At 38.1% G+C, this 26,405-nt stretch overlaps 1 protein-coding gene across 3 annotated transcripts in view; it reads right to left on the bottom strand.

Annotated features, from left to right (window-relative positions):
• Nucleotides 1-26,405, bottom strand: part of ASB5 (ankyrin repeat and SOCS box containing 5) — a 120,066-nt gene that overhangs the window by 34,395 nt on the left and 59,266 nt on the right. The gene's annotated exons all lie outside the window — the stretch shown is intronic.

Below are 26,405 nucleotides of genomic sequence, written 5' to 3' on the forward strand. Positions count from 1 at the left end.
GGAGCTGAGCAGTTATGAAAGGCCTTTAGACCAAAAAAGTAGGAAAATCTCAAATGCAGAAAATAGCAGTGTTTGAACACTCTGATGAAAAATATTTATTAACTTGTGGTTATAAGGCTTTGACAGTAAATAGTATAGGAAACACTTCTATTCGTATCTATTTGTTTGGTTTGATTGAAAAAGATAAATATAATATAAAAGCGTGAAATATAGTTTTAAATAATAGTATATACTTGCCTAAAATATTTCATAGAAATCTTTAAATTTCTTTTGTACCTAATTCTATTATCTTTTGTACAGGAAAATGCTCCTGTCTTTAAAGTTCAAGAAATTTAATTAATAATGAACAGTATGTCTCCTTTCGCTGTTATATAAAGGTGATTTCTATCATACTCAGTTTGTTAATATTGACAGGTAAAATCTTTTCAAAATGTTTACTTTAGGGAGTTGGGCAGTAGCACAGTGGGTTAAGTGCAGGTGGTGCAAAGCACAAGGACAGACATAAGGATCCCGGTTCAAGCCCCCTACCAGCAGGGAGTTGCTTCCTACCAGCAGGGGAGTTGCTTCACAGGCGGTGAAGCAGGTCTGAAGGTGTTTTTCTCTCTCCCTGTCTTCCCCTCCTCTCTCCATTTCTCTCTGTCTTATCCAACTGCAACAACATTAATAACTACAACAATAAAATAACAAGGGCAACAAAGGGAATAAATATTTAAAAAAAATGTTTACTTCAGATGACACTGTTTTGCTGATACTTTGTCACATGAGGTGAGATATTGACCTATGTGTCAACAACTATACTGTAATCCATTAACTCCTCCCCACCAATAAGGGGGGAGGAGAAGAGAAAAGAAAGAAGAAGAAGAAGAAGGAGGAGGGAGGAGGAGGAGGAGGAGGAGGAGGAGCCACATTTAAATTATCTTGTGTAAAATTAAAGATGCTGTGATTGTGGACTAATTTACACATCAGTAAATAATGTAAATCATTTAAATTATTTTATTTTATTTATTTATTGCCTCCAGGTTATTTTATTGCTGGGGTTCGGTGCCTGCACTACGAATATGAATCCGAATCCACTGCTCCTCGAGGACATTTTTTTTTACCCTTTGTTGTCCTCGCTGTTTTTTATCATTGTTGTGGTTATTATTGCTGTCCTTGTAGGATAGGACAGAGAGAACTGGAGAGAAGAGGGGAAGACAGAGAGGGTGAGAGAAAGATAGACACCTGCAGACCTGCTTCACAGCTTGTGATGCGACCCCCTGCAGGTGGGGAGCCAGGGGCTTAAACCTGGATCCTTATGCCAGTACTTGCGCTTTGCGCCATGTGCACTTAAACCATTGAGCTATAGCCCCACCACTATAAATCATTTTTAAAGGCAAAAGTAATCCCTATGTGCAGAGGAAAAATACAGTTTTAGATCAAAATATCTAAATGCTTGAATTATGAATAAACTATCAAGCATATTAAATTTCAGTTGTATAATTAAAATATATAGAAATATATAAATAAATGGTGGCCATTATGTCATATATTCACTAATTTTCCCATTCAGTATTTCTTAGATGTCTATAAGATGTTGCTATCCAGAGGACACAGAGATGAGGAGACAGTCCCTACCTATTTGAATCTTCTAGCAAGGCATTTTAGAATAATAGGACTCTCAATATAACCTATATAAATCTGGGAATCAAAGATTCTTAGAAGCATGATAAACTCAGAAATGCCTATAGCTAGATTGCTGTGATAGCCACCTAACTGTCTGAAATATCTGACCTGCTACAAAATATCTGGTTTACATATAGCTTTTATTAAAATTAAATAAACTAAGTTGTAAACAGTGATTCCCAATAGAAAGCATGATGGTACCACACATACACATCAGAGCACTCTAAAATTTTTATGAAGTTCAAAAGAGTTGGAAAAAAGGATAAATTTTCATGTGCTATATTTTTTTAGTTACGGGGGGGGGAATTAATGGTTTATAGTAAATACAATTTTCTATACATGTGTGAAATGTCTCAATTGTCTGCAAGATACTCTCACCCCTAGTCTAGGTCTTCCTCCACCATGATGAACCAGGACCTGAAAGCCCCCTACCACCCAGAGACTTTTACTTTGATGCAATACATCAAACCCAGCTCAAGATCTACTTTGTGTCTCTTCTGCTATTTCTCAACTTCTATCTCTGAGTAAGATCATCTCATATTCATCCTTCTTTTTCTGGCTTATCTCACTTAACATAATTCCTTCAAGCTCCATCCAAGATGAGGAAAAGAAGGCGAATTCATCATTTTTATAGCTGAATAGTATGACATTCGTTTGTTACTGTTACTCTTAGCATGGTATCCTTGAAGGTATTTGCATAATTTCTAAACCAAAATTCATGGAAAGCTAGCAAAATGACAAATGTCATTGTGGAAAAGTAAATCTACCCAAAGATACAGGTTCAGTTTTCGACAACAAAATCTGGTATTTCTTCCAATCTTTGCTAAACAATTAGAAAAAAGTATAGATTTCATGAAAAAAATTCTAAATTATTTTTCTAATCATGATAAAGTAAAAATATCTGAAGCTTTGACTGATGTGACTATTTTTATGTCAACTGCATCATTAATTCATCTACATTTTGAATTAATAAATCTTAGTAGGACTACATTAATATTTTTTTTTACAAGACACCTTTTAAATAAGATTTACTTGTGTGTTTGTGTGTGTGTGTGTGGGGGGGATAAACCAAAATAGCAGTCTGACATATGCAGTGCTGAGGATCAAATTTAGGATGTTAGGCATGCAAATCCTGTACACTACCACTAGGCCACCTCCATCTGTGACAAAACCACTTTGTAATAGAATTAACTTGCACAAGGCTAGGTTTATATTCCAGTTCAATCAAATTCTAAAGCTGTTACCTGGAGAAAGATTATTTCCTGTTCCCTAATCTAGAAAATGAAAGAAGCACTTATTTAATACAGAAATCCCTGAAAAGATTTCTGTATTAAATAAATCAATACACAAATTAAAACATGCTCATTACATAGTCCTCAATTGATCTTCATTTTTAAAAGCTAACATTCAAATACATTACTCACAAGTGCAGGAGTGCAGGTTAACAACCTGAAGCTTGAAATGGTGAGATATTTACATGGATAGTGTGCACCTTCGGCATGTGCGTGATCCAGGTTAGATCCCTGCCCCACTGCAACAAATAAAGCTTCAGTGTTACCTCCTCTCTCTCTCTCTCTCTATCTCTCTCTCTTTCTTGGCCTCTCTGTATCTATTAAAAAGCAATCAATGAAACAAACAAAAGAGATAACTCACAGATAGCTCACAGGAACTGCTGTTATTAGTAAACCTCATGAATATTGATGGTTCATTTTGCTCTCAGTGACTATGTTATATATAAAACAATTCTGGGCATTGCGATCTAACTGTCACTTCATAAGCAAAATAAAACAAACAAGCAAAAAAAAAACCCCATCAAATCAGCTCATGAAAATAAAGCAACAAAAACTATAGCCTAAAACTATAGACTCAAAAATATATTAATTTTGTCATGAGTGAGTCTACTGACTGCAAAGGCTTGAATGAAATGCTGGTTGTTATTGTGTCAGACCAGTCATTTTCACATATGGCTAAGGAAAGTTTGAGAGCTTTGGAAGCATGAAAATCTTTCAGACATCAAAAGTCCCTAAGTTCTGCAAGGTTTGCTGAGAGTGGTGAAGCCTTTTTTGCCCAGGCACAAAATGCAAGTTCGATGGACTGAAATAAAGTCAACTCAAGTTGAATTTTAACTAAGGGTTTTCCCTAGGCAATTGCCAGCTTAATAATTCAATAAAATTAATAAAAATTCTTTTTTTACTATACAATTTCATTGTCTAATTAGTGTGTGTGTGTGTACACGTGTGTATGAGATCGTACCACTCTGACATATGAGGTGCCAGAGGTTGAATCTGTGATTTCATGTATGCAAGAAAAATGTTCTACTCACTGAATCTACCTCCCTGGTTGCTGCAAGTCCCTAGATATGCAAAATGCACCATATTTTATACTGAAAATTGCTTAGCAATTATTTTTTATTTCTTATTAATTTTTGTCTATAAACTAGTATTGGAAATATTAATGAATTTTGTTCTTGGTAATGTTTTTCTAACCAGGTGCATCACTATTTGACCAATATATTCAATTTTTTTTGCCCAGTCCTTGGTACTTTTTAAAGATTTATTTATTTATATATTAACGAGAGAGAGAATCAGAGCATCACTCTGTCATGTGCAGAGCTGGGACATGAACTTGGGAAGTCATGGCTGCATTGGGAAAAGCACCAATTCCTAGATAATGATAAATTCTTTTTTTTTTTATATCTTGTTGCTCTTGTTGTTATTATAGCTGTTGTTGTTGGACAGGACAGAGAGAAATCTAGAGAGAGGGTGGAAGACAGAGAGGAGGAGAGAAAGACACCTGTAGACCTGCTTCACCGCCTGTGAAGCAACCCCCCCCCCCTGCAGCTGGGGAGCCAGGGGCTCGAACCAGGATTCTTAAACCAGTCCTTGCTCTTTGCGCCATCCATATGTGCTTAACCCACTGCACTACTGCCTAGCCCCCAATAATGACAAATTCTTTCTAATGCTATTTAATTACCTCAGGGCTTCCAAATGTAGTTGTAGAAATTTTCACGATCTGATTCCTTACCTTATTCTGACATTTTAAAATTTCCCTTGATTATGTCTAAATTCACTTCTAGTACCATAACCCTTGAGTTATCATTATCTAATACCCTCATATGTGAAATTCCTAGCAAGCTACTGTATTTACTGTACTACAATAGTTCTATCATTCATTGGGGTCAATATCTAAATCATTTATTTGTTTGCTACCTGAGATTTGCTTTAAAATAATTCCTAGCTAACTTTTGCAGGTTTGATTGTGTATTCCTTCAAAAGCAAGGCTTCATCTGACAGGATTATCATCTTTCTGCTCAATATATCAGCCAGTGTGTAAAACAGGAAACACTATCATAATGAATTTTATTTGGATATCTCACACTGGATTTGGTCTAATGACATCTTACTACTTAATAGTATTACAGCTTATATTAATGAATAAAATCAGTCTATTATTTCCTTTTCATATACTGATCTTTTGAGTAAGGGTAATATAACCATGAATGTTTGACCACTCTGAATGCCATAGAATGAGAAATTTTTCATATCAAGAATACCTTTTATAATTGAGGACTAAGCCTGCGAGAATGCTGTCTTTTTCAAGCACGTTGAACTATCTGGCTGACAGTTGGCAAAAAGAATTTATTATGAAATGGCTCAATTCAAAAGAGGGGAGAAGATATGAGCAGAATGTTCACTACAGAAGAGATACAAAAGGTCAACGGACTTTTGAAAATCATTCCACGTTACTGATTGTCAGAGAAATGCAAATAAATACAACAATAAGATACTATCTCACACCCATAAGAATATACATCAGAAACAATAGCAGCAACAAATGTTGGAGGGATTTTGGGGTTTTCCCTCTTGCACTGCTGGTGGGAACGTAAATTGGTCCAACCCCTGTGGAGAGCAGTCTGGAGAACTGTCAAAAGGCTAGAAATTGACCTTCCTTATGATCTAGTAATTCCTCTCCTAGGGATTTATCCTAAGGAGTCAAACACATCCATCCAAAGAGATACGTGTATACATATGTTCACAGAAGGACAATTCATAATAGCCAAAACCTGGAAGCAACCCATTTTTATCATTTTATCTGGTGTCCAACAACAGATGAATGGCTGAGGAAGTTGTGGTATATATAGAGTACTACTCAGCTGTTAAGAATAATGAATCCACCTTCTTCAGCCTTCTTGGATGGAGCTAGAAGGAACTATGTAAATGAGATAAGCCAGAAAGAGAAAGATGAGTATGGAGTGATCCCACTTATACAGATAAGTTGAAAAGGGGGAACAGAAAGGGAAACACAAAGCAAAATTTGACTGAGTTTGGAGCATTGTACCAAAGAAAAAAACTCTGGGGGTGGGTGGGCGGGGGAGGGTAGATTTTCAGAGCTATTGTAGTGGGGGTGGGGTTAGGGACACAGACCTTTGGTGACAGGAATGGTGTTAATAGGTACTACTATTAACTTAAAGTCTTATAAATAACTATTAATCAATATGAGAGGGGAGAAACTGAATGTTTCAAGCTTTTTAATGCATAGACTCCAGCTCCGAGTATATATTCCTTTAATCTAAGCACTTACGATTTCAAATTGGTAACCTGATTGAATTTTAACACTAAGCTTAAACTGTTAATGCATTTCTAATAATAATGTTTTTGAAAAATTAAATCACTTATAATCTTAGACCAAGGAGACCAGAAGCAAAGTTCGTATCAGTACTTAAGATATAGTTATTTGTAAATAGCATTAAATGTCATAAATTAAGTTAAAGTCTTATATCATACACTAAATCCTAACCAATGGATTTTCAAAGTAAATCAAGTTCCCAAAACTTATATTTCTCCCAGTCTTGGAAACTCTGGGGTTTTGCACATTTTCCTTCATGCTTCTCTTTAAAGTACCATTTGATACTGCACCTGCTGAGCTCAACCAAATCAGTGCAACCAGAGCCACCTCAACATGTTTCATTTCAAATTGTGTCCAGGAAGGCTAGGCCCAGCATCTCAACATGCTCCAATACTTTGGTGAGACCTTTCCTAGCTCATAGGACACCTTCCATTTTGGGTGGTGCACTTCCTAACAAAGCTACAGAAGCTAGATCTATACCGGGGCCCAAGGGAAAGAGCACATATGTACATGTATCCATAAATTAGGGGAAAATACATACCTTCAAGTAAAAGTGTGTAATAGTCTACAATGACTCAATAAGTTCAGCAAGGAAGTTGGAAAAAAAAATAGAACTGATTACCAAGTAGGGGAGAACAAAGATATACTAGAACTTATAGGAAAACCTGGAATCATGTTTTTCTTTTACCACCTCCCATCTTATGTAGGCGATATACTAGAAATGGGTGCACTGCACTATAGGAGTGTGCACACACATACACTTGATACAAGATTTTGATAGATCAAAGGGCGCAATCCATTGAGGCTATAGCTCTAGATGCTGCAAGGTAACGAATGACACGTGCAAACAAACTCAGCTTTGCCCACATCAGACTTCAGAATGTAAACAGTGCAGCTTCTAAGGGCCAGGCAATGGCCCACCTGGTTGAGTGCACATGTTACCATGCTCAAGAACCTGTTTCAAGACCCTGGATCCCACCTGCAGGGGGAAAGCTTCACAACAGTGAAGTTGATCTGCAGGTGTCTCTCTTTTTCTCTTGCTCCCTATCTGCTCTGCTTCTAATTTCTTGATTTATCTGTCTTATTAAATAAAAAGAGGAAAAAAGGAAAAAAATAATTGTTAGGAATGATAAATCCATCATGTGAGCACCAAACCCCAGCTTTAGTTCTGGTGTCAAATAAATAAAAAATGACTGCAGCTTTCAGGAACAGAACACAGAACTTGCAAGCCTGAGGCCCTAGGTTTGATTCCTTAACACTACTGAATGCCAGGATGGAGCAAAGTCATGATTTCTCTCCCTTTCTCTCCCTCCCCCCCCTTCTCCCCGCCATTTCTCTGTATTCCATAAAAGTAAGCTAATTAAATATTTCTTAAAATCCACTGGCTTCTTCACTCTGCCTTCTAAATTGTGTATACATTTTGCTTCTGTCCAGTCCCAATCCAGAACACAGCAGGAGGAATTCTGGGAAACTTTTCCTATGCAAAGATAGTGACACTGTAGAAAGTCAACACAGGGAAGAGTTACTGACTCTATAAACGAGTGGGAAAAATACCTTATTTTTTCTACTGTTGTGGCTTACCTACAAGAGCAATTTCTATCTGTAATGTTTAGTAGAAGTCTCAGTTAAAATCATTTGGTCTTAGAGATTTTTCAGATAATGTTTTAAAACTAATGATTATATCAATGTTTTAGGGCTGTATAGCTTAGTTGTCCATGTCTTCAAAAACTCAACTTTGATATCCATTTCATTTGACTATTCAAAATTATTGGCATTGAGTTGTTATATAATAGCCACTTGTGGAAAAATTCAGCACCATCTGCTATTATGCTGGGTTTTTTTTTTTAATGTTTTTTTTATTCCCTTTTGTTGCCCTTGTTGTTTTATTGTTGTAGTTATTGATGTCATTGTTGTTGGATAGGACAGAAAGAAATGGAGAGAGGAGGGGAAGATAGAGAGGAGGAGAGAAAGATAGATACCTGCAGACCTACTTCACCGCCTGTGAAGCGACTTCCCTGCAGGTGGGGAGCCCAGAGCAGGAACCAGGATCCTTATGCCACAACTTGCGCTTTGCACCACATGTGCATAACCCACTGCGTTGCCACCTGACTCTCATTCTTAAGCTGTTTTTAATTACTATCATTCTTTATTTGCACTTCTGCTTGAACAGAGGCACATTTTTATTAGTCTTTCCAAGCAACATTTTTTAACTTTGTTTATAATTGGTTTATAATAAGTTACTTCACTAGCTTCTACTTGCAGTTCTATTATTTTCTTCCCTCAGTCTTTGAAAGGGAATTGTGCTGTTTTTGTAACTTTCATATCTTGACCTATGTACTATTTGAAGATATTTTTAATTTATAAATACAGAGGCTTTTTCCTAATTACATTGTTTAAATGGTCTACATTAATTTTTACTCAGGTTAGTGAATATATTCTTTACCAGGGTTCAGGAAACTATGATTTGTGGACCAAATTTGGCCTGTTGTGCTTTGTGGTAAACAAAATTTTATTTGAGCAGAATCAAACCCACATTCTTCTATGTCACCTATATTTGCTTTATACTATAACAACAGAGTTGAGAACATATGGTACATAAAGTTTAAAAAAATGTATTCTCTAATCATTGATTGAAGTAATTGTTGACCTTTGGACTGTGTAGTAATAGTCATTAAAATTGACTGAATAATGTTTTTTGTTCCTGAATATATTAATTTTTGTAAATGTTTCAATTCTCATGTAAAGAATGTAGGAAGAGCCCCAAATTTCAGGTGATAAAGATCGTCATATAGTAAGTAGATCTACCCTTTGGGTTTTTTTTATATTTATTTATTTCTCTCTTGTTCCCCTTGTTATTGTTGTAGTAGTCATTATTGTGTTGTTATTGATGTTGTCGTTGTTGGATAGGACAGAGAGAAATGGAGAGAGGAGGGGAAGACAGAGAGGGGGAGAGAAAGACAGACACTTGCAGACCTGCTTCACAGCCTGTGAAGCAACTCCCCTGCAGGTGGGGAGCCGGGGGCTCGAACTGGGATCCTTACATCAATCCTTGTGCTTTGCTCCAAGTGCGCTTAACCCACTGTGCTACTGCCTGACTCCCTCCTTTGGTTTTTTTCTCTATGTTTATTAAATTAGAAACATTTACTAATTTCACGATGTATCATAATAATATAATTATTTAATTTACTAAAATTATATTAATACCTGATACTTTTCTCTATGTAGCCATGTCAGTACTTCAGAGTCGCATTGAGAATCAATTTATTGCAGAGGGGGTAGATAGCATAATGGTTATGCAAACAGACTCCCATGCCTGAGGCTCCAAAGTCCCAGGTTCAGTCCCCCCCACCACCATAAACCAGAGCTGAATAATGCTCTGGTAAAAAAAAAAAAAAAAGAATTGATTTATTGGGTGAATAAAATTATAGTGTCTTAATAAAGTCACACTTTTATTGTTATATAGTGGCATTTATTATTATTATTATTATTATTTGCCTTAAAGTTTTATTTCATACTGATTTAGTGGCATTTCTCTTGGGAAGATATTTCTTGATCCTTTTATTCTCAACTTTCCTGAGTCTTTCTGTTCTGGCTGAGTCATTCCTTAAACAATATTGCTAGATACTACAAAAATACAACCAGGAAAAAACCTGTTATCTTTAAGCTGGAGAACTCATCTTACAAGTATTTAAATTATTCAACATTGTACATTTAATTTTCCCTTTAGTTTTACATTATGTGCTCCATGTTTCTTTGTTCTTTTGATTTACAATTTAATTTCCCCCTCGCCTTTGAAAGTTATAATCTATATATTTTTTAATAATGTCCATATTTTATCCAGACTCAAACATTAAGGAGAGCTAGAGTAAAATTAAAGACAGAATCTTGTTGAGAGAAGTGCTCTCTCAAGTATAAATTTGGAGTGATACAAGCCTCACACTTTAAAGCACTAACTCATTGTTGTTTGGGGCATCATGTCTAAAGTACTTTTACATTCTGTTGTTAAAATTCGGAGGGCTCTAGCTGGCCGGGCTAGCTTCACGGGCGGGTAACAGAGATGACCAGAGACATATGGCTGGGCAGGGAAGCTGTATTTCTTTATTCAGGAACAACGATTCATAAACTAAACCAAACTAATCACCAAACAGAACTCTGCTGTCTCTTTGCGGCGGCGCAAGCACTCTCCCTAACTCTTCAACTCTGGAACTCTCGTGGGGTTCCTAGGGGCGGGGCCAAGCGGCCCACGAAACTAGCAGGTATGATCCAATTCTCTTGGCGGGGGAGAGCTAGAACAAACCAATGTAAAGCATACAACAATTCCCCCTTTTCTTTGTAACTAAATGACTATAGTATCAAGGGTGTGGGGTGAACAGAAACCTATATCGTACAGGCATTTTTTAAAAAAAGAAACTGGCACAAACATGGAGAAACATGTAAGCAAGTAACAAGAACCAGTGTGCTGCCAAGGGAAGGCCTGAGGGGGCCTTTTTTGCCTCTGTGGGCAAAACTTTATCAGCTTAAAAAAAACATTTCTTGCCTCTGGGGGGCGTACTTGTCTCAACGGACATTTGTATGGGGGTGGGGAACGGCCTAGAGTCCCAAAGGCAGCTGGCTGCAATTTACTTACTATGAAACAAAACTTGTTATTAGCATAACCAAGCACAATCTAACGTTTATAATAGAGAAGGAATTTGAGACTTTTACATATCAACAACGTCTTTTTAACCTTTTGTTACACCCATTCAAGATGGAGACACACCCTAGGTGTTCTCAGGAAAGGAAACCTCAGGCATGAGAATAATTAGCATAGCCATTGTGCAATCTACCATTTCTTATAGAGAAGGTAATGGAGAGTTTTACATATCAACAAGTCTATTTAACCTTTTGTTTAGACCAACTTAGTTAAAATATATTGATTGTTAACTAATTTTTGTCTCAGACTTTAAATGTAAGTTAATTTTATCTTTATGAGAATTACGTTGAAAACCTTTTTCATTTAACTTTGACTAGTAAGAATTTAGCCTTAAAGTTACTGTTTACCAAACTTTAAACATACACATAAACATGGTCATTAATACACAAGGAGAGAAACCTTTGTTACGAAGACATGTCATTTTAAACACGAATTTAAATCTGTACTGTCTTAGTTGTTGGGGGGGTGCATTGTCTAGTGGTGGTCTCTTGGGCAGCTTCACTTCTAGGAATTGCAGGTTGCGATCTCTGCACAAATCTCTGTGTACTCCAGCTTGTCTGCCTTCAGACCGGACCGGCAGCTGGAGATCTCGTGTGCCCAGTTTCAGCAGGGAGCCCGGGGGTCCGGGAGGTCAGGATCGTTCCAGAATTCATAGCAAGAGGGCGGGCGGGCCAGCTTTGTAGAAGGCGTGGGCCTAGGTGCCCAAGGGTGGCAGCCATGATAGGCTGCCACGGCCCTGCCCCATGGCCCTGCCATGTCTGCTGCCCTGCTTGCAGTGGCCGAGCAGCGTGGAGGGATCCCACATCCAGTGCCCTGCGCCACGCGGTGGAGAGCCGGCTCCTGTGGGCTGGCCTGTGTGCTGGCATTGGGCTCCTGCGTGCTGGCATCGGGCTCCTGCGTGCTGGCGTCAGCCTCCTGCGGGCTGCGGGACTGCGGGCATGGTGCGCGGGGTTGTCTGGGCGCAGCCGGCAGGTGGAAACCGCAGCTCCGCGCCTCACCTCCTGCCCGCTGGCTATTCCCGCTGGCTGTTCTGAGTTCGCCTGAGCGAGTGGAAACCACAGAGTGGTCCAGAGATAAATGTTCCAGAAACAGCAAAACAGTCTCGTGAAGAAAGAGCAGAGGCCTTTGGAGATCTCTTCACAAGCAGAAGAGAAGGCCATAGTACATAGGTAGCCGAATTGTCTTTACTTATCTGAGAGATGCGTAGGTCAGGTCCACGTGGGCGCCATTTGTTGTTAAAATTCGGAGGGCTCTAGCTGGCCAGGCTAGCTTCAAGGGGGGGGAAACAGGGACGACCAGAGACATATGGCTGGGCAGGGAAGCTGTATTTCTTTATTCAGGAACAACGATTCATAAACTAAACCAAACTAATCACCAAACAGAACTCTGCTGTCTCTTTGCAGCGGCGCAAGCACTCTCCCTAACTCTCCAACTCTGGAACTCTCGTGGGGTTCCTAGGGGCGGGGCCAAGCAGGCCCGCGAAACTAGCAGGAATGATCCCATTCTCTTGGCGGGGGAGAGCTAGAACAAACCAATGTAAAGCATACAACAACATTCACAGCTACTTATATTTTGAACACAAAATACCAAAATTGTTACTTACTATCTGGCAATTAGCACTCTAAAATATGACCTACTAATTTAAATTTGAGTGAGTGTATATAGTTTACATTACAAACAAAATTTTAAAATAGAGAAAAAAGGTATCTGGGAGGTGGGGGGGTAGCAACTTAGCGGTAGAGCACTGGACTTGCCTGCCTGAAGCTCCTGGTTTTGTCCCCAGTGCTTTATGTGCCAGAGTGATGCTCTGGTATCTCTCCCTTACTCTCTCTCTCTGTGTGTGTGTGTGTGTGTGATCAATCTTTAAATGTGTAAATCAAGATGATTAACTGAAAATAACACCTCAATATAAGAAAAGGAATTGACTCTCCTTATCCTAATCTTTTCATGAAATGTGTGTGTGGGAAGGGAGAGGTCCATACCTACCCTCACTACCTAAATCTGCTACTGATCTCAGTTAGAGTCTTTAGTTCTCCTATTTCTGTGGATGTTATACTATTCACCTCTATGGAGCAAATAGAGAATCCAAGATGTTCAAGGAACTTTCTCTTAGAGCTCAAGTATGCACAGTGGAGATGAGAAAATATGCTTATAGGACTCCAGCAGTGCCTGAGTAGAAATACAAACTATGAATATGTGTCAAGTGACCCTGGGTGTTCCTTGCAGTGAAAAGATAAAAATTTCTCTGAGAAATAGAGATAGATGGATAGACAGATAGATAGATAGATAGATAGATAGATAGGTGATAGAGAGACAAAGAAAAAGAGATGGTTGTACTAGAGATCTGACATGAGGCCTGATGCATAAAAGTCTTGTATTTTACCACTGAGCTATCTGTCTGGTCCTAATATTTACTATTCTTATGAAGTGGCATTTTTCTCACCCTTTTGTTTTCTTGTTTGTCTCTTTCTTCACATAGCATTCTTCCTCACCCAATTGCCAAGCTTAACATTCAAAGAGAATCACAATTCCACACAAGGCATGAAATAAGCAACCAATCTGAGGACAACAGCTGCTGGGAAGAAAATCTGATATGCACTGTGAAGAAGGACTACTATTAGAACAATTTCATACATAATCCATCTCCCCACAGTTATAGTCACACATAGTTTTATTACAACTAGCCATGTGTTCATGGAAGTTTAAGGCATTGGCAATTAGGGTGTTTCATGTTAAAACTTTTCATGAAAATTGAGCGAGGTTTGCTGGCATTTGTTTCTGTTACTTGGAATGTACTTGCAGAAGTCTGTCTATAGAACAGAAGGCCCTGAAAGTCAAGAGTCTCAAGTGTACTGACCTCAACTCCAATTTTGCAAGTCAAGATGACACCACTTATGTTCTGCAGGCAATCTGACCATCCATCTATCTCCAAACAGGAAACTCTCTCACACCTCAGGTGCCACTGCTTTCTCCTTTCATTCTTTTAATTACAAAAGAGAGTTAATGGATCATTCCCTTTATCCTATCTATGTCAAAAGAAAATGGCTGTGTGCATAGACAAAAGCAAGACAGATTGATTGATTTCTTTAAGAGTCAAATCATGAATAAAATATTCATTAATTTACTTCTTTATGACATTCCTATTCTTTGCTAAATAAAAAAATTAAATTATTTGGAGGCATGAGAATAATACACAGATTTGAAAGGCAACAAAGAAAAAAATTAAGTCACTTGGATAGGTTTCTTTCTTATCTCTCTATCTCTCTGCCTCTCTGTCTCTATCTGAAAAAGTCATCCCAGACCAGTGAAGCCCTGAAAAAGAAGAAAAGAAAGAAAGAAGAAAAAACAAGAATTAAAGAAAAAGAAAAATGAAGAATAAAGTCCAGAGGTATTTTTTTCATGACAAATTTTTCAAAAAATTTTTTCATGGTAAGCATCTTTTGTACCTTTCATATCAGTCATGCTGCTTTTTCTAACACCTTGGAAATTTCCTGATAGGCTTTAGAGAGTAATGGAGAATCATCTATTGTTAGTTATTTTCTGATATATTCTTTGTGGTTCTTCTTCTAGCGTTTGCCCTTCTTCCGTAGCCAGTCAACAGCATCAGGTTGAGCCTGATGTAAAGTTTCGAGACCTCCTTTGAATCTGGAGAGGTGGCAGTCGTTGACTATGTGGGTCATAGTCTCTCTGTAGCTGCAGGGGCAGTTCGGGTCGTCTCTGGCTCCCCAGCGATGGAGCATAGCGGCGCACTGGCCATGGCCTGTTCGATAGCGATTGAGGAGGGCCCAATCATAACGTGCTAGGTCAAAGCCGGGTTGACACTTGCAAGGGTCTGTGATGAGGTGTTTATTCTTTACCTCAGCTGACTGCCAGCTCTGTTTCCAAGAGACTGGAACAGAGAAGTTCAGTGTAGGTGTAGGGGACCAGATTGGGTGACGAGACGTCAAGCGTTGAACAGGGTGGGCGAAGATATCCGCGTATATTGGCAGGTCCGGTTGAGCGTAGACGTGGGAAATGAACTTAGATGATGCCGCATCCTGACGAATATCTGGCGGGGCGATGTTGCTAAGAACTGGCAGCCATGGAACCGGGGTGGAACAGATATTTCCAGAAATTATCCTCATGGAGGAATATAATTTGGAATCGACCAAGTGGACATGGGGGCTACGGAACCATACTGGGGCACAGTATTCTGCAGTGGAATAGCATAATGCCAGAGATGATGATCGTAGTGTGGAAGCGCTCGCGCCCCATGAGGAGCTGGCCAGTCTTGCAATGATGTTATTCCTTGCGCCCACCTTTGCTGCAGTTTTTATGAGATGTTCGTGAAATGACAGAGTGCGATCTAGAGTAACACCAAGATAGACTGGCTGGGCTTCATGCCGGATTCTCGTATCGCCAAGCTGCACATTAAGCTCATGCGAGGCCGAGGCATGGTGTAGATGGAAAACAGATGATACCGTTTTTGCAGTGTTAGGGATTAGTCGCCATTTTTTACAGTAATCAGATATCAGAGACATGTCTTTCGTGAGTGTTTCCTTGAGGATGTCGAACTTGGATACCTGAGTTGCACAGCAGATGTCATCGGCGTAGATGAACTTCCTTGAAGAAGTTTCTGGGAGGTCATTGATGTAAATATTAAATAGCGTAGGAGCCAGAACAGAGCCCTGGGGGAGGCCACTTGAGACAAGTCTCCATCTGCTAGACTTGTCACCCAGATGTACCCGGAAACTTCTGTTTTGGAGAAGAAATGATATAGTGTTGGCCACCCATGGAGGCAGGCATCTTGAGATCTTGACTAGGAGACCACGGTGCCAGACCGTGTCATAGGCTGCTGTGAGATCAACAAAGACAGCACCCGTCTTTAAATTCTTCTGGAATCCATTTTCAATGTAAGTTGAGAGGGCCAGGGCTTGTTCGCAGGTAGATCTTCCTGGGCGGAAACCAGCCTGGGCGGGTGATAGGAATTTCTCTGTAAGGTGAGAAATACGTGACAGAAGCAGCCTCTCAAGGAGTTTGTAACACACGGAGAGGAGAGAAATTGGTCTATAGCTGGCGGCCAGTGTTGGGTCTTTCTTTGGTTTCAAAACCGCTATAATCTTCGCACGACGCCAAACTTTGGGCATAGACTCAGATTCCAAGATGTGGGACAGGTGACTGGTGATTGTTACATGCATTTCATAGCACCATACTGAGCATTCAATATTAAATACACAAAGAAAAAACATTGGATATTGGTTTACGCAGGTTAAAATGGTAAGAAAAAAATGCTTGTTCTAGAAGGTGGATTTGAACATGTGAACATGAGGTCCTGAATTCAATCTCTGTATGGCATGTGCCAGAGTGAGGCTCTGGTTGTTTCTTTCCTCACCTGTTCCTCTTTTTTCTCTCCCTTGTGCTAATAAATATAAATGAATAAATAAATAAATAATAAATAAATAAACATTCTTTTTAAAAAAGAATTGACATGCAGTCATTTACAGTGAGGAGACAGGACTCTTAGAGGGGGAGATATGTTAGGGGAAGATGACTTGAGGGCTCTGAAACCCAATTCCATCAGGACCCAGAGAGAGAAAAGAAAAAGGAAAGACATTTGTAAATAGTAAGAGGTGTAGGTGTGATTTAAAAATGGAAGAGAAGGCATGACCATAGAAAAAAATGGGCAAAAATATATACAGACAGGTAGTTACAGAGATAGTAATCAACCTATATCTATGTCCTTGGAAGAACCACTGCAGTGTCCAATGGAGGGGATGGGGACACAACTCTGGTGGTGGGAATGGTGTGGAATTGTACCTCAGTTACTTTGCAATTTTGTAGATCACTAATAAAAAAAAAAGAGACAGGGTTGAGGAAAGATGTCAATGTTAGAACATAGAACTTGTATGTCTGAGGTCCTTGAGGATTCAGATTCAAAAATGTAGCACAGTCATATGCCAGAGCTTTACAGTGCTCTGGCTTCCCTCTCTCTCATAAAAATAATTACTTATGGGAGTCTGGTGGTGCGCAGCGGGCGGGTTAAGTGCACTTGGCGCGCTGGCATAAGGATCCTGGGTTTGAGCCCCCGGGGAGTCGCTTCACAGACAGTGAAGCCTGTCTGCAGGTGTTTTTCTCTCCCCCTCTCTGTCTTCCCCTCCTCTTTCCATTTCTCTCTATCCTAACAATGACTACACCAACAGCAACAACAATAATAACTACAACAACAATGAAAAACAAGGGCAACAAAAAGTGAAAAAAAAAAAAAAAAACTGCTGCTGCCCCCACCCCACCCCCGCATTTAATATTGTGGTCTCTCACTTTCTCTGTGGTTGTGGTCTCCATCTCTCTCTCTCTCTCTCTCTCTCTCTCTCTCTCTCTCACACCTTTTGTTGCCCTTGTTGTAGCTGAATCTTAGACAGCTTTTTAGAAAACATAAAGAAAAAATTAGCAAATTAGTAGAGCACCTTACCAAAAAGTAAGCAGTTTGAGTTAATATTAGATGGAGATATTTGACTATACTAATCATCATTAATTAATCCTAGTGAAAAAGAAACAGACAACTTTTTAAATCTGAAGAATAGGGTAAATCTCAATTCAAAAGGTTAAAAGGATGGGGGCAGGGGCAAGGACATATGCAATCGGTAATGAAATTGACATTCATGCTTGAAAACCCAGTGGTCCCAATGAAGCCCAGCACCACCGTAAAGCAGAGCTGAGTACTTCTCTGGTTTACTAAATAAACAAATAAATGAAAGAGGGACAATAATTCCAATTAAGAAAAAGAAGATGCAGAGTACATTAGCTATAGATTTAATTTCTGGACAGTATTGCTTTTCTGTCTTCATTTGTTCTTTGAAATTAACTCCCGGAGTCTCTCCGTCAGCATTTATTCAGTGTTCATTAGCCCATAATACTGGGCAAGGCATGAATAGAACTGACAATATTTTGTATTGAAGTTTATAATAAAATCCATTTCCTTAATCTCTTTTTTCCTTTCATTTCTGGAACTTCACTGCTCTAAACTTTTTCTTTTCTCCAGATAAAGGCACATATATATGCAGAGAGACCACAGCAGGGAAGCTTCTTTCAAGGTGGTGGGGGATGGTCTAGAACTTTTGTTGTGTATATGGCAAAACAGTGCTCTATACAAGTGAGAACTTTTTCTGACCCATTTTACTTAAATTTGAGTCCCCTCCTCCCTTCTTTTGTCCCTTCTTAATAATTCCTTCCTTTCTTGACTGTTTATTAAGTGCCTGCCATGCACTAGATAATATCTAAATTCTGCAGCTGAAATGTGTCTGTTTTTAAAAGTAGATAATAATCTGAGTTAATGGTATACTAATGTTGAATTGTTTAAGGTGTCAAATACATGGAGCGAAAGCAGTACAGAAAGTACTGAGTCATCCTGTGTCTAGCTAGGATAAACCACACATAGTTAAGGCTAAGGGAGACTGCAGGTTTTATGATATAAATCATAAGAAACTTTCTGAATAGTCAGAATGAGTGATGTCTGAAAGCCAGAGTTCACATTTTGACTTTTCTTTAACTAGATTAATAATCTTGGGGCAGGTTCCTCTACATTTTAAGGTTTTATTTCCTTCTCTGTGAAAGAAGCATTGTCCTCATTTACATACAGGACAGTTACAGGGATGAAAAAAGACAGTATATATGAGAAGGCTTTGAGAATTACCAGAAATATATGACATAATATCATTAGAGGTTGTGGAGTAGGTCACATCAAATCAATATATAAAAATAGATAATATCCAAAGAGATTCTCTAGCTATTCCTAGTAAGTCTAATTAGAAACAAGAAGTTCATTTAATGCTGAAGAGGATGTTAACTTTTAAATTTCTCATATTCTCTTCCTACAATGTTGACCACATAATATATACTAACAAAACAACACAGAGAGTTTTTTTAGATTTTTCAATCTAAGAAATCTAGTATAGAAAGATTATGTTTTAACAATGAATTATTTATTTCCAAAATGACTATTTTAAGTATTAAATTATACAGTAAAACAAATTTCAGTAATCTACTGACAAGTGCTTTATACATAAGTTATAAAGTACAACCATACACAAATTATGGTTTATATATTTGACAGGCATTCTACCAAGTTTTAAATACAGTTTCAGTTTTTAAGATTTATTTAATGAGACAGAGAGAGAGAGAGAGACAGAGACCAGAGCACTGCTCTGCTAACTGAACTGCTGAGAATGAATGAACCTAGGGCTTCACATACGCAAGTCTTACACTATGTTACCTCCACAGTCACCAAATATAACTTTTTTTTAAGAAGCTTTTTAAATTTTTTAAAATTTTATTTATTTATTCCCTTTTGTTGCCCTTGTTTTTTATTATTGTAGTTATTATTGTTATTGTCGTTGTTGGATAGGACAGAGAGAAACGGAGAGAGGAGGGGAAGACAGAGAGGGGGAGAGAAAGATAGACACTTGCAGACCTGCTTCACCGCCTGTGAAGCGACTCCCATGCAGGTGGGGAGCCGGGGTTCGAACCGGGATCCTTATGCCGGTCCTTGTGCTTTGCGCCACCTGTGCTTAACCCGCTGCGCTACAGCCTGACTCCCCTCCAAATATAACTTTAAAAGCACCTAGAACAGAACTACTGTGAACAATGACATTTCTGTTAGAATATTACAATTCTGGGATTTGGACTGTGGTATGCCAGGTTGAGTGCACATATTATTATGCTGCAAGTGTCTATCTCCCCCTTTGCTCTCAATTTCTGTCTCTATCCAAAAAAAGAAAGAACAAAAGGGGAAAAATAGCCACTGGGAATAATGAACTTGCTGTCATTCCAGCAACAAGTCCCAATTATAACCCTGCCCCGGCCTGCGGGCTTATAGACAAAAACCTAGGGTAGGGGGAGAGCGAATGGAGGGGACAAGAGACACGAAGAACAAGAACGAGAGCAAATCATGAGATCTGATCAAGCTCTGAAAATTTTATTTTGCAGCCGCATTTTAAGCACACACCATGAGGAAGTTCTGCTAGGGTAGTGGGGGAGGGAGGTGGGTGAGCAACTTTCCAAACAGCTAGATGGTAATTTCAGTTCCAATGATCTGAATGTCCTCTCACCGGCTATATGAGAGTCTTAGCTAAAGCCTTGGCTCCCGGCATAACCCTAGTGGTAATTAGAAGAAGGAGGAAGAAGAGGAGGAAGAGGAGGAGGAGGAGAAGGGAGGAAAGAAAGGAGTATTACAATTTTGACATTCTAACATGACACTGAATTTTTATCATCTCTAAAAAAAAAAAAAAAAGACTAGTATCATCAGCATTATTTTGCGAGACCCTTCTTCTTCTTCTAGCGTTTGCCCTTCTTCCATAGCCAGTCAACAGTGTCAGGTTGAGCCTGATGTAAATTGCAAGACCCTAAGACTAGGGTAGACTAAGGTACCTTGTGCAAATTTCGAGGGCTGTCAAATACAGGTATGTAGTCAGAAAAACTACTCTCCAGTTTGTAAAATTGTCATTTCCTGCCAAGCTTTCTGGAGTAAAACCTGACTTCTGACTGAAGGTTGAGTGAGACTTGCTGTTTACCTATACACCCTAGGAGGGAAACAAGCCCATCTGTTCTTACTGCTTGGTCTCATCATGCCTAATGCTTAGATAATCACTTTGCTGCTTGATTGTAATATTTACAGTGGAATGGTCTCACACTAATAAGGTGAACAAAAAATCATTATCTTATTTGTCATTTTCTGAAGAAAGGCTCAGTCACCTTCAGATAACCTTCTGAGAGGCCTTAGACAAATACTCCTGAATGCTTTTGGAGGGATACTTTGCAAATCTATGTAGAGGTTCCCAGATAACTAAAGATATTGATAGACTTTTTTTTTAATAATGGTTTTTCTCTTTTGCCTCCAGGGTTATCTCTAGGGGTAGGTTCCAGCCCAATGAATCCACTGCTGTCAGAGGTCATCTCTCTCTCCCCCAACCCCCTTTTTTTTCTTTACCATTTTATTTGATAGGATAGAAATTGAGATAGGAGGGATGAATAGGGAGAGAGAAAGATAGACACCTGCAGACCTGCTTCACCACTTGTGAGGCATCCCTGCTGCAAGTGGAGAGTAGAACTTGCACCTGGGTCTTTGCACAGGTCCTTGCACAAAGTACTATGCATGCTTAATCAGGTACATCACCACCCAGCCCCATGGTTTTGTGATGATTCAATGGCATAATTTTACATTCTTATTTCTAGAGAGTACGATTTTTATTTTTTAAAAAGGACATTTTTCTCTTTCCTTATGAGGGAAAAACATTTTTCAGTGAAAATTTGTTCTTGACTGTTTCCTAGAGAGACCAGCTGGCAAAATATAAGTGGTAAAAATAAAGGAAAAATGCCAGATTTCTGAACTAGCTAATTCAGCTCTCCACTGTTAACATCATTACTGTTTTTTAGTTTTGTTTTTTGTTTTTGTTTTTTGTTCCCTCCTTCCACATGCCATGGACTATGAAAAAGGAAAACAAAAGGGCAAGAAGCTTTTTACAAATGACAGGTTAGCAGAGGAAGTTAATATCCAGTGTTCTGGTCTATTAGAAACTAGGCAGCTTCAATTCTTTCTGTAGCTGCCGCTGCTATTAAAAAAGAAAGAAAGAAAGAGAGAGAGAAAGAAAGAAAGAGAGAAAGAAAGAAATAAATCAGGGTCCGTATGGTGGCCCACCAGGTTAAACACACATAGTGCAAAGCACAAAAATCCTAATTTCAGCCTCCAGCTCCCAGAGGGTCACTTCACAAGTGGTGAAGCATGTCTGCAGTTGTCTATATTTCTCTCACATTCTCTATCTTCCCCTCCCCTTACAATTTCTCTCTATCCTATCAAAAAAAAAAAAAAAAAAGAAGAAGAAAAGAAAGAAAGAAAGAAAAAGAAAGAAAGAAAGAAAGAAAAAGAAAAAGGAAAATGGCCTCTGGAGCAGTGGATTTGTAGTGCAGACACAGAAACCCAGTGATAATCCTGGAGGCAAAAAAAAAAAGGCAAGAAAAAAGAAACATGGAGACAAACTTGGTCAAGGTGAGGTATATAGTAGCAGAGTAAAACACTCTGGCCTATAAGGAGATCTGTGAGGGTGCAGTGGAATGTCAGGTATCCAGGTCATGAGAATGAGGAGAGACTTGGACTGGTGGGAGTGGAGTGTGGACACCCATTACGAGGAGATAAAAAACTGTACTCACGTGTCAATATATGTCCTATAATAATGTCCTATAAGCCATTATCTCTTTTTAAAGATTATTTTTATTATCTTTATTTATTAGATAGAGACAGCCAGAAATCAATGTGGTGGGGAAGATAGAGAGGGTAAGAGAAACACCTGCAATGCTGCCTCACCACTTGTAAAGCTTTCTCCCTGCAGTTGGGGACCTTCAAACCTGGGTCTTTATGCATTCTGGCCCAGCCATTATTTCCCTAATAAAAAAAAATTAAGTATAATCAATAATTTCCTGATTTAAAATTTTTTAAGTATAATACAGTCAGTATATATAAAGTCTTAATTATGCCATTACAAATCTATCCTAAATGCCTTTCTAGAAAACCCCCAGCCCCACCTGCAGGGGAGTCGCTTTACAAGCGGTGAAGCAGGTCTGCAGGTGTCTCTCTTTCTCTTCCCCTCTGTCTTCCCTCCTCTCTCCATTTCTCTCTGTCCTATCCAACAATGACATCAATAACAACAACACTAATAACTGCAACAATAAAACAACAAGGGCAACAAAAGGAAATAAATAAATATTAAAAAAAAAAACCCAGGTTTTCTATAGCCAGATATTTGATCAACCTTGCCCAGAAAAACTTTTCTGCCTAAGGAATTTCTGTCAAAATTATTTTCTTTTTTTCTTTTTTTTTAAACTAATTAATTATTTTTTCCCTTATCGGGGGATTAATCTTTTACAGTCAACAGTAATACAATAGTTTGTACATGCATAACATTTCTCAGTTTTCCACATAACAGTACAACTCAAAAATATTTTCTTTGCTGGAGTAAGATCATGGAATAAATTTCTCTGTATAGTGTAAAACTCCCACCTCTGTGATTAAAGAGGTGGCTCAGTGGTAGAGTACAAGACTTGGAAATGTAATGTAAGGTCCCAAGAATAATCCCTTGCACCATGTATATAGAGTGATAATCTGGTTCAAAAAGGAAAATAAATGAAACTCAAAGCTCTGAACCAGTCTTTTCATCTTAACATTTTGTCTAAGTTCAAGATACATTAATCCTACATAATGTTTCAGAATTTTTGGGGGGGGGCAGAGGTAGAGGGTTAGGGCTGAGATAAAGTTCAAGAAAATCAGAGAGATTTAGGAGTTTCTTGGGTCTTCAAGGCATAAAATAAGTTACTTATCTTTGTATTTTGAAAAACTTTGTATTATCTATACACTGTAAATCATAAAACTGCTCTATGGAAAGGGTCAGTAGACAAACCGCAGAGACTTGGATGCAGAGACTTTGTGAACTTCAGAATTAATCTTGCCATTGTCTTTCAGTTACCAGGAAAGATCATATAGTGGAAGAGGTAACTAGTTGAGTTCAAAAATTCAGGGTCCAGTGGCATCTGACTTGAAATTCTGCTACCAAATACTAACAGAAAAAAAAAGGCTAACCTTTTGGGTATTCAGTGACATAAAAATAAAACCAACCGCTCAAGTTCTGAAATTGTCTACCTCAAGAGATAATATTATACTGGGATTGATATTTGTTTACTCAGTATACCCTATCATTAAAATGTGCTTCAGCAACTACTTAATGAGAATCATTTATTTATTTATTTTATCAGGAGGTTAATAGTTTATAGTATAGTTGTTGGTATATGGGTCCAATTTCCTATATTATTTAAATAGTTGTCTGTAAAACATTCTCAGCCCATAATTAAGTCCACTATCATATACCAGGACCTGAAAGCATCCCCTTTTCTCACCCCATCCTCCTTTTAAAAAATATTTGTATTACCTTTATTTATTTATTGGATAGAGACAGCCAGAAATTGAGAGGGAAGGGGCGATAGAGAGGAAGAGAAGCAGAAACACCTGTAGCTCTGCTTCACCACTTGTAAAGCAGGTGGGGACCAGGGACTCAAACCTGGGTCCTTGCACATTGTACTATGTGCACTCAACCAGGTGTGCCACTACCTGACCTTCACCCCACCCCTGTCCTCCTTCTTGAGAGTTCTTTGCTTTGAAGTTTTACTCTGTGTTTCCCCTTTATGTTCTTGTATATTAAATACTGTCCATAAGTGAAATTATCCCACATTCATCGTTCTATTTGGCTTATCTTGTTTAAATTGATTGCTTCACGCTCCATCCAAGATGAGGTGAAGAAGGTGAATTCATCATTCTTAATAATGGAGTAGTATTCCATTATGTATATACACCATAACTTTCTTAGCCATTACACCATATCTTTCTTAGCCATTCATCTGTTGTTGGACATTTGGGCTGCTTCTAATTTGAGGGTATTACAAATTGATCTCTTTGGATGGATAAGTTCATCATCTTATCTTGATACTACTTTCCATAACTATTATGGAATAGCTATGCAGTATTGTTCTATTTTCTTAATGCCTTCAGGTACAGTGTATGAACTAATAATTATGGAGTGGTGCTTACGCTAGACAGTGTGGTAAGTTGTGTAGGCAATAAAGTATACCTCATATCATATTTAAAAATAACTATATGAAATATAAAGCACTGTCTCCATTTTACTAGTGAAAAAACCAAGGTGTACAAACTTTAAACAACTCTTCTAAGATCACACAATTAGAAAATGCTGGGGAAATGACAGAATGATTTGTGTATAGGGGCTAGGTGGTAGTATACCAGATAAAGAATACAAGTTACAATGAGCAAGGACCTGGTGGGTTCAAGCCCCTGGTCCCCACCTGCAGAGGAGAAGCTTCATGAATGGTGAAGCAGCGCTGTGGGTGTCTCACTTTCTCTCCCCTTCTCTATTCCCTCCATCCATCTCAATTTCTGTCTCTATCAAATCAATCAATCAATATCTTTTTTAAAAGAATGACTTGGGTATGGCTACATTGCATATGTATATTTTCATGTGTACATGTATATGCAACGTGGCTTTAAATTTCAGTTCTCCCTATAGATTTTGTATTCATTCTACAATATTTGTTGATTCTTTTCAGTATCCAATATATAGATTTTCCTTTGTGACACTGACAGTTATTTCAAGGACCAAGTGGCATTCTGGTTGTTTGCATCTTGAGCATTAGGTTAATTATAAACATTTTGCTTTATTATATAGATACTTTTACTTTCAAAATCTTTATAAATATATTTTATTGGGAGTTAACGCTTTACAGTAGAGTTGACACACAACTACAATCTCTCAAAATCTTTTTTAAAAACAATCAAAATATTGATTATCAACCTAGGTATCCAACAACAGATGAATAACTAAGAAAGTTGTGGTATGTATATAGAATGGATACTACTCAGCTATTAAAAATTATGAATTCACCTTCCTTACCTCATCTTGAACAAAGATTAAAGAAATCATGCTAAGTGAAACAAGCCAGAAAGAGAAAGATGGATATGGGATGATGCCACTCGTGGACAGAAGTTGAGAAATAAGAACAGGAAGAGGAAACACAAAGTACACAAAGTAGAACTTGGACTGAGTTTGGTGTATGGCACCAAAGTGAGGAATTCTGAGGGGAGGGGAGGTTCATATCCCACTGCATGATGGTGGAGGAGGACCTAGGCTGGGGCTGAGAAAGTTTTGCAGAAAATTGAGGAATTTTACACGTGTATGAAAAACTGTATTTACTGTAAACCATTAATGCACACAACAAGGAATAAACTAAAAACATTGATTACATGTTTTGCATATAGAATCAGATTCTACTGTAGAACCAGATTAATGATCATTGTTTGAACTTTTGGAAGTTAAATTTTAAATGATTGTAATGATATCAGTAATTAAGTCCAAATAACATTCATATGTGAATAATCTTCAGTAAAAATATTATTAGTGAACACTATATCTTGAGCTAACATATTTTTATTTTTCTGTTATACTTATAATGCCACTTCAATCATATATGTAAGTATTGTACTTGTATTTAATACTCATTAAGTAGAAAATATTTTTCTCCAATGCAAACAATTCTTGATTTATTTATTGATTCTAGTAATTGTATGTAATCATAAACCTAGATCCTATGTTATGTTGTATTAGATAAACAATTTTATCAGAAATACAGGGGGGTAAGAAGAGGGTTAGTTCCTTTTAGAGTTACTATAAGAAGGGTTCATTCCTCTCACCCCTAGATACAATATTAGTGATTCTATGTATTTGAACTCTAAAAGAAGTAATTTTTTTTCTTTTTTGCAATTCCCCATTCTAAATCAAAGCTCAAGAAGAAAAACAAGATGTAAAACTTTCAAATATAGAAATTCATTTGGTGCAAC

This window comes from Erinaceus europaeus, chromosome 2 (genome assembly GCF_950295315.1).
Source record: "Erinaceus europaeus chromosome 2, mEriEur2.1, whole genome shotgun sequence".
Classification (NCBI taxonomy): domain Eukaryota; kingdom Metazoa; phylum Chordata; class Mammalia; order Eulipotyphla; family Erinaceidae; genus Erinaceus; species Erinaceus europaeus.